The sequence below is a fragment of the Dasypus novemcinctus genome, chromosome 13, assembly GCF_030445035.2.
Source record: "Dasypus novemcinctus isolate mDasNov1 chromosome 13, mDasNov1.1.hap2, whole genome shotgun sequence".
Classification (NCBI taxonomy): Eukaryota; Metazoa; Chordata; class Mammalia; order Cingulata; family Dasypodidae; genus Dasypus; species Dasypus novemcinctus.
In genome coordinates this window covers 14,177,936-14,195,227 of record NC_080685.1, presented here as the reverse complement: position 1 = coordinate 14,195,227, position 17,292 = coordinate 14,177,936, and the positions used below count along the sequence as shown (strand labels likewise).

The 17,292-nt window shown below is 48.4% G+C and overlaps 1 protein-coding gene and 1 non-coding gene across 2 annotated transcripts in view; both read right to left on the bottom strand.

Annotated features, from left to right (window-relative positions):
- Window positions 1–14,440, bottom strand: part of LYST (lysosomal trafficking regulator) — a 224,204-nt gene extending 209,764 nt beyond the window's left edge. Inside the window, exon 1 of the mRNA XM_071207370.1 lies at window positions 13,762–14,440. The gene's annotated coding sequence lies outside the window, so the exon portion shown is untranslated. The remainder of the gene's footprint in view (window positions 1–13,761) is intronic.
- On the bottom strand, window positions 10,875–10,980 carry LOC111759074 (U6 spliceosomal RNA). The gene has a single exon (XR_002793168.1). It is a non-coding gene; the product is annotated as a U6 spliceosomal RNA (small nuclear RNA).
- Window positions 14,441–17,292: the final 2,852 nt, after the last annotated feature.

Below are 17,292 nucleotides of genomic sequence, written 5' to 3'. Positions count from 1 at the left end.
TTACGGGACTTGACAGTTTAACTAGATCCCCAGGTGATTTACATGCACTATCGAGTTTAACACCCATGGTTCCTGGAGGGGGCACAGCATGTGTAAAGATGGGGGAGAGAGATCCTGTGGCTTAAAGACCCTTTCCAAACAGAATGAGGAAAGAGCCATGTCAGGAGGGGGCAGGAGTGTCAGAAAGGCTGGCAGGAGGGTGGGGGAAGATAACTTATCCTTTCTTTCCGCTCCACGGTGGGCTAAAGAGCTAGCTAATTGCCCCACGCTGCTTCCTGGTCATTTTTTAATAAACCGTGTTCCATGTGGCATGTTTATCTTGTAAGTTTACAACTTTTACTATACGCTTATTGTTTATGTATGTTCGTGTGCGGATGATATACTTCGATTTTAAAAAAACTACCAAAAATTTTTTAAAATGTCCAATCTCTTGCTGGAAAACCTCAAAATGTTGTTCATGGTGGGCCCCAGAGCTCTCCTGAGAAATTTCTACTAACAAGAGACACAGGGCTGGGGCTCTCAGGCCCATCCTATCAGTCAGACCTTCCCCAACATCAGGGGAAGGGAGGCGATGGGGCTGGAGATTGAGTTCAACCACGTGAGCACCGATTCCATCCGTCATGCCTCCAGTAACGAAACCCATAGACGCTCAGGCCACCCGAAGCACCAGAGCTGCCGCGATTGATGATACACACTGATGTCGGGAAGGTGATGCATTTTGACTCCCTGGGGACAGGACACGGAAGCGTCGCCTTCCAGACCCTCCCAGCACTTGTCTTGTGTGTCTCCTTTGGAACTGTATCCTTTTCTGCTATAATAAAAGTATAATCATAAATGTGATGCTTTCCTGAGTTCTGTGACTCTTTCTAGCAAATTATCAAACATGAGGGCTGGTAGGAGCCTCCTGAATTTGTAGCTACTTGGTCAGAAGTGAGGGTGACACTGGGAACCCCCAAACTTGCAGCTGGTGTCTGAAGGGCTGACTTGTAGAAGAGAGTGCCCTTAGCCAGAGGCGTCTGGCCAGACTGGGGTGCTGTGGATGGAAGCGTGTACAACTCAAAGGCACGCTCAAGCCCTAAACCCTCAGGCCTGTGGCTGTGAACCCATTTGCAAATAGGATCTTTGAAAATATTATTAGTTAAGGTGAGGCTAAACTGAATCAGGGTGGGCCTTAACGTCCACTATGACTGGGGTCCCAAACAGCAGAAACTTGGACACAGTAGGGGAAACAGCAGGAGACAGGGAGCCTTAGGGTGGAGGTGGAGATGGAGTTCGGGGTTGCGGGCAACCATCACCAGAACGCCCCGGCCTTCAGCCAAAGTGTGATCCTGCCAACACCTTGATTTGGGACCTCCAGCCTCCAAAACTGTGAGACATTACGTTCCTGTTGTTGCAGCCAACCAGTCTGTGGTCTTTGTTATAGCAGTGCTGGCAAACTTAAGACAGCAGGATAGTGTTAGAATTGCATTACAGCTGAAGTTACTGAAGTCACAGCAGGTATTTATAAATTAGGATTTAAATTAAAATATGCTTTTTTCCTTTTTATCTGCAATTATGGAGTGAACTGTATCCCCTAAAAAGACACATTCAAGTCCTAAGCCTTGGTCTTTTGAGTCGATCCTTGTAAATAGGATCTTGAAGACATTATTAGTTAAGATGAGGCCAAACTGGATTGGGGTGGGCCATGATCCAATAAAACTGGAAGTCTTATAAGGAGAGGGATTTTGGACAGGGACAGAGAGAGTGAAAGAGGGAGAGGAGGCTATGTGATTGAGTTATTCCACCATAGGCCATGGATTGCTGGCCACCCCCCAGAAGCCAGGGGAGAGGTATAGAACCAATTCTCCCCTTTAAGGGGGAGTGTGGCCCTGCTGACACCTTGATTTTGTGCTGCTAGTCTGCTGCCGCCTTTCTCCGCCCCTCCTCCCCTTTTAGCCCCCGCCGCCCTTCCCGCCAGTCCCGCCCATATTGCCAACCTACAATCTGCCCTCTTCCCCAGTAACTGCTTACCTCAGGTCTATCCATCAGCTTCAGCCTGTCCACAGCCGCCCCTTAGCCAACCCTCCCTTCATCACGCCCCTCCCTCTACCCAACCCTATATAGCTAAGTGTACTTCCGTAATAAAGCAGACCTGTTCTTGGCTCAAGCGGTCTCCGTGGTTTTTCCCCAACCGCGCGTCCCCCACGCCTGGAGAACCGGTGCTCCCTCTTGGGGCACCCCCCGCCGGCTGATCGGCAGGAGCAAGCCCCCCCGACTCTTAGGCCTGAGCGAGGACGAAACCCCCACGCTCAGCTACAACTGGCGCCCAACGTGGCAGCTCCTCCCCCGGCCTCTCTGCTGCTGCTGCTGCTGTGATCGTCCTCCTCTCCAGGTAGGGACCCCTCGCCCGGACGAGCCCCAAGGGACCCCTCGCCGTCGTCCCGTCCCTATCCCGTCATGGGCGCCTCTTTGTCATTGCGTCAGGCGCCGCAAGTCAGAGCCCTCGCAAGTCGCTGCCCTGCTCGATGCCAATGGAGTCCGCGTCTCCCTGCGGCAGCTCCAAAAGTACTGGGATCTCTTTTTTTTTTTTTTTAAAGATTTATTTTTATTTATTTAATTTCCCCCCCTCCCCTGGTTGTCTGTTCTTGGTGTCTATTCGCTGCGTCTTGTTTCTTTGTCCGCTTCTGTTGTCGTCAGCGGCATGGGAAGTGTGGGCGGCGCCATTCCTGGGCAAGCTGATCTTTCTTTTCACGCTGGGCGGCTTTCCTCACGGGCGCACTCCTTGCGTGTGGGGCTCCCCCACACGGGGACACCCTTGCGTGGCACGGCACTCCTTGCGCGCATCGGCACTGCGCATGGCCAGCTCCACACAGGTCAAGGAGGCCCGGGGTTTGAACCGCGGACCTCCCATATGGTAGACGGATGCCCTAACCACTGGGCCAAAGTCCGTTTCTCTTGTTCCCTTTTAATCCGTGGCTCGCCACCTGCCAACTCTGGAGCCCGGACACATACTCGCGACTCATAGATCGAGTCACCTCCGCCATGGAGCACGAAAAACGCACCTTCCCAGCAGGCCTCTTACCTGTTCTCGTTGCCATTCGCGCCTGTCTCCTTGGCGCTCCGACCGAAGCCGTTTATGAAGCTTCTCCCAAACGGCCTCTAGACTGTGATCCCGATGAGTCCGCCGACACTGACTCTCTGTCTAACCAACTTGCTGCTGCTCTCGAGCGCGAACCTCCCCGCCCGAGCTCCCCGCAGCAGACAGAAACCACCCCTGCCGCTCCCCAAGATGGCGGACTTCCGCCTTCTTCCCCCACTTCTGCCCAAGATGGCGCACATCCGGCTTCTTCTCCGCCGGTGTCCTCCTCCTCCCGCCTCTACCCGCCTCTTCCTGCCCAGTTAGCATCCGGTTCAGGCCCGGAAACTGCATGGTCGCCATCTTCCGCTAAACCGGAAACGCCCCTCGCGCCATTTTGTCCGCTGCCGGATGTGGCTGCTCCGCCATCTTGGCTGGCGCCCGGAAGGGTCCCGCCGCCATCTTGTTGTCGCCCGGAAGCCGCTAAGCCGCCATTTTCTCACCCGTGTTCCGCTTATCCCTTGCCACCGCCGTACGGCAATAGCCCTTCACCTGCCTTGGCTGCTCCATCAGTCACCGGTGCCACGTCTTCTCAAACCCCCCAGCTGTATCCGCTGAATCCGCAGCCCACGCCGCAGCGACCCCAAACTTGGCTACCCTTTACAGCGGAAGAGGTCAGGACCCTCCGCAAAGCTGTGAAGGAAGACGGAATTGGCAGCCCTTATGCGCAGCAACTACTTGAGGAGTTGGGGACCCAACTCGTTCTCCCATATGACTGGATTGCACTAGCCCGTGCCATCCTGACACCGGGTCAATTTATTGAATGGCGCGCCCATTATCAAGCGGCTGTTGACCGGCAAATCGTGGAGAATGCCCAAGCCGGCGTCCTCGACCCCTCCGATGCATACACGGGCACCAACAATTATGCAAACCCTCGTTCTTATCTCGAAATTGACCCAGGGTTTTGGCACCGGGTAAAAGTCCTCGTCCAGCGGTCATTCTCTCTAGTTTCCACCAAGCAGCCCACCAAGCTCGCGCAGCTGCTTCAGGACTCCAATGAGACCTTCCCAGCATTTGTCGCCCGCGTCCTGGAAGCTTGCCAGCAGAAAATTTCTAGCGAGGACGCCCAGTTTGCGCTGGCCAAAGAACTTATCATAGACGGATGCCTTGCGACGTTCCGAGCCGTAGTCCTTCCCATACGTGATAAAGCTTTGCACGAGTGGGTCCTTGCTTGCCGCGACATCGACCCACAAGTCAAAACGCTCACCGCTGCCTTTGCGTCTGCCATGGCTGTTTCATCCACCTCCACTTCCGTCTGCTTTCGATGTGGCCAGCCCGGCCATTTTGTCCGCGAGTGCTCTCAGCCAGGCCCAGCGCCTCGCTCCGACCTGCCGTCGCGGCGACCAAGGGGTCCTTCTACACCATGTCCGCGTTGTGGGAAAGGATATCACTGGGCCCCTGACTGCCGTTCTGCCCAAAGTCCTCAGCAGCCTTTAAACTCCCAGGGGGCAGGCCTCAGCCCCTCCCCCAAGAGGTCCCCAGAAAAGTTCCAAAGCCATAATGTGGACAATGCCCATCACGCACCGCCAGAGACCCTCATTGGAGCTTAAAATCGATGGGCAATGGCTCGATGGGCTCCTGGATTCTGGCGCTGAAAGCTCCTGCATTCCCAATTCTACTTCTCCGCGTGGTCCATCCGGAAGCTCTTCCCCGACTTACCCATTGAAACTTGCAAACACCTTGTGCGCGCGTGCCGGACTTGCGCGCCATTGTTGCCACTTGGGCCTTTGCAGCCTCAGGGTGTTAACCCCGCGGCCTCTGCCCAAACTCAAGGTGGCAATTAGATGTCACTCATGTCAGTGCATTTGGCAGCCTCAAATATCTTCATGTGGCAATTGACATCTTTTCACATCTGTGCTATGCAGTCCCTCTTACGGGGGAAAGTGCTAAACACTGCGTCCAGGTGCTTCGCCAAACTATTTTGTTCATGGGAATTCCATGGGATCTCAAGACAGACAACGGACCAGCATATCACAGTGCCGCCTTCGCCAGCTTCGTGCAGATGTATCACATCACGCATCATTTTGGCATTCCATACAATCCACAGGGGCAAGGAATCGTCGAGCGCACTCACCAACAGCTCAAGCTACTCATTCAAAAAGAAAGGGCCTCCTCTCCCCACAAGGCCCCCGCCGACGTCATGACTGCCTGCCTCATTCATCACAATCTCCTAACCTTCGATGACCATGGACTCTCCCCCACCCATAAACACTGGGGACCCATGTGGCAGCCCTCGCAAGTTCCCCTCGTCCATTGGAAAGACCCTGCCACAAATGGTTGGCAAGATCCAGCTCCCCTCCTAGCACAGGGGAGGGGCTTTGCTTGCGTCTTTCCAGATTCTGAGCCGCAGCCGCTCTGGGTTCCTGGGCGCTGCATCCGGCCTGCCACTGACCCACTAGTTCCACCAAACGATCAGCACCCTATGCCTTCGGTGAGAGATAACATTGACAGTGGATACGGCCCAGAGGTCACCCCGTTCACCCGGATCCAGCACCAGCCATCATCAAGGAACGCCCCTTCTTAAAACGTTTCAGACCCTTACCCCGCTCTCCTTACCCCCCTCATGCTGCCCGCTCGCCAAGTGTGGAGAGCAAGGAGTTTTCTCCACAGATGCCGCACCGTCAGATGATGCCTCTACACAGCCTCGCAGCCGTTCTCTTCGTCCTGGCTTCCCTCGCTCTCCCAGCTGTTGCCAACCCGAGTCACCAGCCCTTCAATTGGACCCTCTCCCTCTGGCAACAAAAAAGGCTCCTCGCCTCGAATGTAACCGCCTCTGCCCCCTCTTTCACTACTGATGTCGCCAACCTCACTGGACGCACGAACCTTCCGTCTTATGAGTGGGGGGGACACAACCCCGCTGCCACAGGTTTCTCCACCTACTCCAGACCGCACGCCTATAGCTTCTTGTCTTCCTCTCCTTACTTCTCCCCAACTACTCCTCCCCCTCGGGCGAGGGGTACAGGGGCATCACAGGCCCGTTTCGCTGGCAAGGCTCGGTGCGCACCAGGCGCCGGCGTGCGCCGACCCTAATGGCGGGCACATGCATCCTGGCCAGATGCTATGCTGTCCGCTCACAACCGGCCAGTCCTCGTGGTCTCCCTCCACCCCTCGTCTTATCCCCATGCCCGTCCCTATAACCTCCTTTTCCTCCTACTCTTCCTCCTAATCCTTGTCTTTTGTTGCTGCGCACGCCGAGCCAAGCCATTCACACCCACCGTGTGCACCAAAACTTGTTGCTTCAATTTCTTTTTAAAACAAAAGGAACAATTGTTGCCGCCTTTCTCCGCCCTCCTCCCCTTTCAGCCCCCGCCGCCCTTCCCGCCAGTCCCGCCCATATTGCCAACCTACAATCTGCCCTCTTCCCCAGTAACTGCTTACCTCAGGTCTATCCATCAGCTTCAGCCTGTCCACAGCCGCCCCTTAGCCAACCCTCCCTTCATCATGCCCCTCCCTCTACCCAACCCTATATAGCTAAGTGTACTTCCGTAATAAAGCAGACCTGTTCTTGGCTCAAGCGGTCTCCGTGGTTTTTCCCCAACCGCGCGTCCCCCACGCCTGGAGAACCGGTGCTCCCTCTTGGGGCACCCCCCGCCGGTGGTTCGGCAGGAGCAAGCCCCCCCGACTCTTGGGCCTGAGCGAGGACGAAACCCTCTCGCTCAGCTACACTAGTCTACCATATTTGTTTTGCCAAAGGCTGCCGATGCAAAGTACCAGGAATGGGTTGGCTTTTACAGTAGGGATTTATTAGGGGAAAATCTTACAGTTCCATGACTGTGAAATGCCCAAATCAAGGCACCATCAGAGAGGCTTTCTCACCAAGGTTGTCTGCTGGAAGAACCCGTAATCCCACCATGTGGCAGGGCAAGCTGGTGGTTCTGCCGGTCTCTCTTTGCTTTCTCCTTGAGCCCAGCTTTGGGTGATCAGGCATATGGCTCATCTCTTCAGCCTTGAGCTGCTCTGTGGGCCCAGCCTCTTGGAGGCTTCCCTGCTTTAGTTTCCACTGCAAGCAAGCCCCAAGTCCTCTCTCATGTGGCAGGATCAAAATGGCTGCTTCCTTTCTCTGTGTCTCTGTTTACATGAGGCTTCAGTAAGAGGGTGGAGACCCAACCCAGGTCATGCCTCACTGGCATAGTCCAATCAAAAGCCATCTAACCAAATGATCTAATCAAGGTCCCTTAACCAAATCTAGTGCAATCAAAGGGTCCCACAACCATAGGAATGGATTTGTTCAAAAACATAATCTTTTCTGGGATTCACCAAATTCAAAATGTCACATCCACAGAGGGGTGCAACAATAAATTCCTGTTGTTTTAGGCAGCTAGACTGTAGCTGCTCTGGCAAACATAGACATCTGCTAAAAGAGAAAGACCAGCCCAAGTAAGCAAAGCAGACAAGCCAGAATACAATCCAATATAGTCTTCTCTATCTCCCTTTTCCTAAAGCATTACTATCCTTTTTTTATTAGTTACCCTAATACACTTTGACTTTATTAAGTTGTAGGGTCTGTATTTCATCTTTTTGTGTTCTCAGGTGCCTGAGATAGTTGGTGCTCAGTAAATGTTTTGAATAAATGAGGAAGAAGATACAGAAGAATACACACAGAAGGATGCCTTCACTGGGACCTACAGTTCCATGGCCAGCTGCTGACAGAGGTTATGTGTCTCCTCACACTTTGGGAGATTTTATTAAGTCCTGACTTTCTGTCAGGCAGATAAGAATGTTTCATATCTGTGTATCATGGTGTGACAGCCTGTTTGTGAGGAAAGTGCTATTTTATGCAAAGACACATCAAACTATTAAAAATTACATAATGGTTTTCCCAACTCACCATGTAAACTAATTTGTGGGCTGTAGAGCTGATATATATTTGGAATCACAACTGAATATTACATAGCAGGGCCTATGTTACCCCTGGAATTCAGATGGCGAGGGCTGCTAGGGTCCTGGAAGGGAAGCCCCTCTAGGAAGAGGCTCATATGAGTGATGGAAGAGCCTCCTTGGAAAGCCCTCATTCGAAGGTACCCTTATATACAGCTCATCTAATAATAAAACTTGGGTTGCTGACGGGCATGGTGGCTGTGAGGGTCACATGGCCCCTGTCATTCAGACTGGCTCCCCGCCAGCTCCCTAGATCCTTCTAAGTCATAGACAAAGGAATCTGCAATGAAAACCTGAAAGGTCTGTTTCACTAACATTTCCATAGGATCTTGGGTCCCAAGAGGCACTGCCTTGGTATAACCATATAACCAAGTGGTGCCACCACAGAAACGAGGGAGGTGTTCTTTCCTCTTGCACGGGGATGTGGCTGAGCTCTGGTATGGGGGGACGGGAGGCTGCAGAGCCCCAATCCTGGCAGAGAGAGGGATACTTATTTCATCAGATGTTTGCCTTGACCTTAGAGTCAACTGCTGCTGACAGTATAGTAGTGCAGAAAATATAGGAATCCATGGGAACGTGAAACTCATTTGGTAAACTCTTGACCTGGGACTAACTTTTCTTTCTTGTTTTAATGTCAGTCCTTTTATCTTATTTATTTATTACTTTTTTAGGAGGTAACGGGGATTGAATCCAGGACCTTGTACATGGGAAGCAGGCACTCAACCACTGAGCTACATCTGCTCCCCAAACTTTTCTTTTTTAAATATAGCTATTCCATGAGTAAAGTTCTGAGACAGCTGTGTCACTTAGGAGTGTAGATGCAGCTAGACAGGCCATTTTATTTAAAATAAAATGTAGAATGTTTGGAAGTAACAATATCAGACATGGAAGAGGTGGGAAAAAAAAAACCCATACAGTAATATTGGAACAAATGCAGATAGTAGACAGGAAAACCAATCACTAAAATGTAAAATATAGAAGGCAGGGTGATATATGTGTAATAGAGTACAAGTCTAGAAATCTAACTGAATTAAACAGTTGTATTAGATAAGAAATTTTAAAGTTAACTTTATGAATTGTAAAGAACCTTAAATAAGCAAGGTATGTAAAATATCTGGACCTTTCAATAACTTAATTACCTGGATTTTATCCGTCTATCTGTCTATCTATCTATCTATCTATCTATCTATCTATCTATCTATCTATCTATCTATCATCTATCATCCATCTCTCTAGCTATATGTTTTTAAAATCACCATACTGTAAACATGTCAACAAGGCAGAGCGGCTTATTTCAGAAAGCCCCAAGACAAGCATCCCAGGAGCAGGGGAGCTCCGCTGTCCACTGGAGATGAGGACACCAAGCCAGGAGATTATTGTGGCAAAATGCTTTCCATCCCAGGCGAGGAGGAACTGGCTTTCTTCTCCAGAAATTTAAAACACCAGCCAAGAGTCTGAGGTCACAAATCAAAGTCATAGTAGACCAGGAAATATATTGTAAAGCACAGTCACAGGACCTCTCAACCCCCTGGCTAACCTTTTCCTGACTTGTTTCCTGCCAAACCTATAGTTCCATTTCTGGAACTCAGCTGTTGACTGACAATGCAGTCGCCTAAGAGAGCAAGAGTTTCCTGATGGGATGCAGACAGCGCTGTTGCCGGGCAGCCGTGCCTCTGCGCAGGACCCAGTGTCGGTGGCCACAAGACCCAGTGTAGGTGGTGACTCTGCCTCTCCCCCAAACTGAGTTCTTCCCACGCTGAAGGCAGCAAGCAGGGAGGGGGTCCTACCCAGCACAGCTGGCTCTTAGTGAAGAGAAATGGCTCCAACACATTCCTCACTGGGGATAATGCATCTAAGGCTATGTGGGTGTTTCCTGAAACCCGAGCAATTCGAGTGAGACATATAATAGATGGTCTCTGAAAATGACACTGATCCTTTGTCACTGGGGACTGGTTTAGCAACGGAGGAACATGTGGTGAGAAACGGAGGAGCGCCAACAACATTTGCCTCACAGGCTGCTGAGGGGCACTGCAGGTGCCACCTCTGAAGTCTGGTCCCTAACCAGACGCCTGAGAATAAGAAAGACATCATCTAAAGGCAATGAGAACAGAGAAAACATGTTTTCCTCCAAATGGATAGCCCCTTGATTGTTGTTGTTGTTTTCATTTGATCCTTAGTCTGTCATTTTTAGCACAATTCATTATATTCAACTTTTCTCCTCTGATTAGAAATGCCACATTTCTTACCTACTAAGTTCCTTTCTATTTTCCAGGCTGTTTCTGAACTCACTAGAGTACAGACACGTAGAACCATAATTATGGCCCTGAGAATATACCTTAGTTTACAGAAGAGGAAACACTCTCTCATTTAAAAAAAAAAAGTAACTATTACATGTATAGCACTGTGCCTCCTAGATCTTATATTTAGAAGGAATTGGTTAGATCACCTAAATTCTATAATTGTTCCAAACATGTGTTTTTGTTTGTTTGTTCGTTTTTTGCCCTGACCTCGTCCTCAATTTCAGGAAGAAAAGAAGGAGGAATGAAGGAAGGAGAATATATGCCATTCAATATTAATTTATCAGCCAATGTGAAATAATCAGTAGACTCGCCTTGCCTTCCAGAGAATCAATAGCACAGACATTCTGAAAACACGTCAGATGTTAAAATAAGTTAATTGGTTAGTTCTTCTAAGTCAAGGAAACCATGTTGCTTTATTACTCAGTAAAAGTGTCATAATTTGGCACCAGCATCTTTGAGTTCGCTCTTAATCAACAACAACTCCAAACACATCTTTGCCGCACCCAGTCCCTACTGCAGTCAGAACTAATCGTGTAGGTTAGAGTATTTCTTCTTCCTGTAAGTTTCCTTATTTATTTGTTTTTACTATGGAACGCTTGAAGAATTTGCGTGTCATCCTTGTGCAGAGGCATGCTAATCTTCTCTGGATGGTTCCAATTTTAGTACATGTGCTGCCGAAGTGGGCACTACGTTTTCATTTCAGCTCACGTCAGTCCTAGCTGGACAGGAGGCACACATTCCCTACAGGACTTACCAGCTATTTTCACCAAGAGCAGCTTTTTCTATTCTTGGCTCTGGGCTTCCTTTCTCAGTGTCTATTCCTTATTTATGAAAAACTGTCTCCTCAAGGGTCACCAGTTTTTAAATCCCACCAGCACCTTTCCCACCAGCCTTCATATGTTCCTAACATGCCACCTTTTCCTTAAAGATTTTTTCATCCAAATGGGAATGATCAAGTAATTGCTGCATTTCATCCTTCAAGAGTCTCCTTGCCTTACTTGGAGAGAATCCACTTACTGCCATTCACATCTGCTAAAAGGGTCCCTGCGGAGCATGGCGTACTGGTCCTTATGAAAGGTCAGATGAGACCTTTATCTGAGGTTACCAGGATGTTTTTATTTCATTCTCCTGGATGTTAAGGGACTTCTGTTATTTTACTGATGATAACAGCATGGTCCAGAGAATTAAGTAACTTACTGTAAGTAATGAGCAGGGCAGGGCTGGAACTCGAGTTTCTTGACTCCAAATTCCCAAGCAGATCATAACAAGATGATAATTACAAAACAAAACTTCCCAACTCGGTTTCTTGAAAGGATTTTCTTTTTGAAGCATTTTACCAGTGTCTAATTTTAAAACGTTATTGTGCTGTCACGTTTCAACTGGTTTCCAACTTTTTTTTTTTTAGAAAACATTTTTATTGCAGGGAGGAGCCTAATGTTCTTTGCAGTCTTTCCTATGCTTTAATTAACTCACATTACTCCAAGGGAATTTGTATATGGCTACTTGACCTTATTACAGATACATATTTAACATGCACAATTGCCTTTGAGGAAAAAGAATGGGAGACAGAAAAATTAACTCCACTTTAGGGCAAAGGGAATCAGGAAGGCTTCCCAGAAGAGGAGGCTTGGCCTTGAAAGATGAGGAGGGGTTTGGCAGGGCAAGAGAAAAAAGTATACCAGGCTGAGGAAATAGCTTAAGAAGGTAAGAAGACAATTACTGGGAAGCGGATTTGGCTCAACTGATAGAGTGTCCACCTACCACATGGGAGGGCCAGGGTTCAAACCCAGGGTCTCCTGGCCCGTGTGGTGAGCTGGCCCATGCACAATGCTGATGTGTGCAAGGAGTGCCATGCCACACAGGGGTGTCCCCTGCATATGGGAGCCCCATGTGGAAGGAGTGCGCCCTGTAAGGACAGCCGCAGAGACCCACGCCATGCAAAAAAAGCTCAGCTGCCCAGGAGTGGCACCGCACACATGGAGAGCTGACGCAGCAAGATGATGCAACAAAAAGAGACAGAGATTCCTGGTGCCGCTGACAAGAATGCAAGCGGACACAGAAGAACACACAGTAATGGACACAGAGAGCAGACAACCGGGGGGGGGGGGTGGAGTGGGGAAGGGGAGAGAAATAAATAAAAAATAAATCTTTAAGAAAAATAAGACAATTACAAGGTCTGAAATATTCAAGGAACAGCAAATAATTCAGGTGGCTATGTATGGCATTGGGAGCTTATAGGTAAACTACAGGAGGTGCAGTGCAACGGCAGAAGGGCAGCTCTTGGAGGCTGCCAGACAAGAAGTTTGTGCTTTATTCTGTAGGCACTGGGAAGCCACTGGAGTCCTTAAGCTGAAGATGTGAGCAGACCTGCGATTTAGAAAGATGATTTTGGCAGTTGGGTGAAGAAGGGTTGGGAGGGCAAAGAGAAGGAGGGACACTGGTATGGAGAATCTTGCATGAGGCCAAGAGAGAGATGATGAAGGCCTGAGCTGCGAGGATGAGGGGATGGAAAGGGGTGTTTAGGATGCTATGCGGACCAACAAGGGGTGGGAAGTGAGGGAGCTCATGGAGTGGAGGCTAGCTCCTGGGCTTGGGTTCTGAAGGGATGGAGGTATCCTCTCATCCCCTCCTGCCCCCCAAGCCACGCTGAACTACCCAGGCTCTCCAGGTCTTGCTCTTCACACAACGGAGCTCAAGACCCTTCTCCCAACCTTGACCCCTTCTTAGGCTCGTTCTTATCTCCCTGGCTTCTCTACCATCCTCAGCCATGTCCTAATTTGGCAAGCATTCTGACCCTGAGCTTTCTGGGCTTTGAATCTAGTGCAGCTTTCCCCTCCTCCACTCTTCCAGCCATGGAATTTCATAGTCATCCCTTCAACTCCAATCCCTAGTTCGGTGCCACCTCCCTCTGCCTCCTTGGCCAGTCTCAAGTCTCTGAGATAGGGGGAGGGGAGGGACTTCAGGTGATCTTTCCTAAAGATCAGGAATATAATGGAGGCTGAAGTGACAGGGATGTCTAGCAATGAGGGGTGCGCGCGAGAGAGAATGGAAGCGTGCATCTTGGATATGCTGAGTTTTAGGTGCCTTGTCTAATAGCATCCCACATGAGCCCAACTGCACCGTTGATTGAACAAGTCTTCACAACTACACCATGCCCCAGACAGACAATTTCATTTTACCGGCATCCAAAAATCAGAGTGATAATCTCTCAAATAAGGGTCTTTGGCTCATCCCATACCAGAGGAGTATTTCCACTCACCTTCTTCAAATACCCTCACCGAAGGTTTCTCCATTGTACACGGCCACTTTCTGAATAGGAGCTACAGGAACCAGCTCCTGAGGTCTCCAGAGCTGCCAGGAATCCATACTTATTAGGGCTTCTAGCACTCTCAGCCTCTTTCCAGCCTACTCACCCAAACTGCCCGGGCTCTGCTGGCACTGGGAAGTCTCAAAAACTCTTTAACATACCTGCACTGTGCTTCCCTTCTTGAGGTGAGCTAGGAACACTTTCCTTTGGTAGTCACACCGTAGGCATCTTCACTGCAGGCTAATTAGCAATCATCCACCCAGTTAGCTGCAATGAAACTGCTCCCTTCCTTGCTGTGAAGCAAGCGCGATCATTTGTTTGCTGCTAACCTCTGGCTTCTGTTGAGCAGCCTTTGGGCCAGCTCACTCTCCTGGCATTGTGCAAACATGCACAGGTGAGCCAAGCGGCTGGAAACCTCATTGAATGGCAAAGGCTAATCCTGCTGCACGTTCTGATGTCCCCGGAGGAAGAGACAGGAGCAGATGGTGACAGCAATAGCTTCATGCACTTCAGGAACCTCAGAATGAAACTTCCCCATGTAAAAACGAATAAGCTGCTGAGAGAGACCAATGCTTCAAACTCGGGCTCTCCAGCTGCTCTTATCAAAACCAAATCGTCGTCGGAAATGGCTCCTTACAAACCCTATACTGCTTTTGCCTTCATTGATAGGTTTAGGAAATCTCTGTGTCACCAGGAAAAGTGAGTGACCCTCTCTCCCTCCGGCTTTTTGGAAGGTTTCCGTGCTTTGATCACACGGGAAATTTGGCAAAACAAGTCCAATTCCTTTGCAGTAGAAGCTGCAGCAAGGATTTCCAGTTAGTGATCTCGTGGTGGCTCCTATGAGTCATCGCTCCCTGATTCTTCTGCAGAGGAGGGAGGGCCTACATTTGTCCCTGTGAGAGCCAGCACCACTCTTAGAATTCCGCAGTCCTTGGAGGGCATAGAACTGAACTAGACAGCAGGGTGAGCCCTGAGCCTCGCCACTGCCGCTGACCCTCTGTAGCAAACCTTCAAACTGCCCTTTCTTTGTGCCGAAATCTGTCTCTCTTTCCTTTTTTTTTTTTTCAAATTTTGATTAAAAACGACTCTCATCTTTTCAACCCCATGCATATTATGGGTTTCTGAATTAATATTTTTATCAACAATTTCATGTGCATATACATGGATATATAAACATAATAAAAAGCTACCTTTTTGATGTAAATGGTTTGGAAATAGTGGTGATGGTTGTAGAACATTCCGAACGCAATTAACACCACTGAACTGAACCCTAAGGAATGGTTAAAATGGCAAATTGTATGTCATATATACTTTACCACAGGAAAACCTAAAACACACATACATGCAAAAGAGAAATTAAAAACATTTTTTAAGAAAGCTAACTTTTCTGGAGCACTTATTCCATACCCTAGGCTAGCACTTTGCAAATCTTACTTTCATCCCACCAACAATTCTCTCATTTAGGTGTTTTAACAGTTTCTCTTTTTTTAAGATTTATTTTTTTTATTTCTCCCCTCCCCACCACCCCGTCCCCCCTTTTGTCTGCTCTCTGTGTCCATTCGCTGTGTGTTCTGTGTCTGCTTGTATTCTCACTCGGCGGCTCCCGGAACCCATCCTGTGAACCTCCGGGGTGGGGGAGAGGCGATTACTCGCTTGCACCACCCCAGCCCCCCCTGTTCTGCTGCGTCTTCTTATTTTCTCTCCTCTGTGTCTCTTGCTGCATCATCTTGCTTGCCAGCTCTCCACGATGGCCAGCACTCCTATGCAGGGCGGCACTTCCACGCAGGGCAGCTTTCCTGCGCAGGGCCGCATTCCCACATGGCTGGCACTTTGTGTGGGCCAGCTTGCCCTCACCAGGAGGTCCTGGTGAGCATTGAACCCTGGACCTCCTATATGGCAGATGGGAGCCCAATTGGTTGAGCCACATCCATTTCCCTCTCAATTAGGTACTTTTATTCCATTTTACAGATAAGGAATCGGAGACTTGCCTGTGGTCATACTGCTGATAAATGGTGGCACCTGTGCTTGAACCCAGACCCATTTAAATTCTAATTCCATGCTCTTGAGCATTAGGCTGATATGTGTATATATGTGTGTGTGAGAGACACACATATGTATATGTATAGAGTACATAGTAAATGTACAATAAATATCTGTTGAATGACTATTATGCATTGTGTGTATCTCCTCATAACTTTCAGGGTTGTTATGGGACTTAGAAATTGATACTAATCATGTTATATTCTGGGCAAGATTTTAGCTAAAAAGATTCATGTTGTAACATCACAGTGGAGCCTAGAACAATGGCTATTGTAGTGAAAGCTACTGAATGGCTATCATAGCGAGAAGACATGAACCTCACTAGTTACGGGTCTGAATTTCTACATCTAGTTGAACTCTAAAGGACCTAGTACTGTCTTTATTAGTCAGTTCCTCAGTGCATACCTGTAAAGGTATTAGACTATACAATATACCATATGTAGATTAGGTTATCAATACATATTGTTTAAGTAAATAGTGACTGCAAATCCTTGCTTGGACTGTCACTGTTTGCCAAGTCTATAACTCTCCCAGCCACAACAGTGAAATGAGCATAGGTTTAACTCTATTTACTATTTTCCTATCAGCCATAGCTTAACTCAGTGACACATGCCCAATAGAGATGCAAGGGTCAAAAGTACTGAGAGAAAGTTCTTTATCTTTCCAACATGAAAACTCACTGAATGCTTTGGATAATAAAGTCATTTTCAATGTAACTTCCAGGGAGGAAAAAAAACCCTCTTTATTTTGAAACGTTTATTAGCTCTGTTTTATATTGTAACACATAAAAAAGTTGCTGACATATTTTTAATATGTGAAGACCTAACATCCCTAAGTGTTACTTGTATTTACCCTGACACTTTCTGCCTCCCTTGGTTCAACCACAGTCACAAAACTTACAGTGGTTTTATGCACTGAATTTAATATTTTCTTCCTAAAAGGTTTTGGAGGGAAATATACTGGGACCCAATTATTAACTTAAAGGCCTTTGTTAATCTAGGATGCAACTGATTCATTTGGAAGAGAGTATCTTCTATGGGTTACTAACTGTAGTGGTTTGAAACTACACGTACCGCAGAAAATCATGTTTTTAAAGTTCCTCCATTCCTGTGGGTGTAAACCTATTCTAAGTAGGATCTGTTGATGAAGTTACTTCAGTTAAGGCATGGCCCAGGGTGGGTTTTAATCCTTTTACTGGAGTCCTTTATAAGAGAACGAGATTCTGAGGCTATAGGAAATCCAAAATCAAGGTATTGGCGAGGCTTGCTTTCTCCCAGCGTCTAGCATTCTGGTGCTGGCTGCTCGCGATCCTTGGGGTTCCTTGGCTTGGATCCCTGCTTTCTGTCATGTGGCTACCTCCTCTCCTGCCTCTTGTGGGTTCCTGCTGACTTCTGGCTTTCTCTGTGTCTGCGTTTCTTCTGCTTCTATAGGACTCCAGTAATCTGGGTGAAGGTCCACCCTCAGTCAGGTGAGCCTCACCTTAACTAAATAAGATCTTCAAGAGACCCTACTTAGAGTGGTTCACACCCACAGCATTGAGCGTTAGGATTAAGAACATGTCTAAATTGGGGTACATAATTCAATCTACCACAGGTTCTTGGGAAAATCAGTAGCCTCCTTGATTTTACCAAATAAATAGACTATTTAGTGCA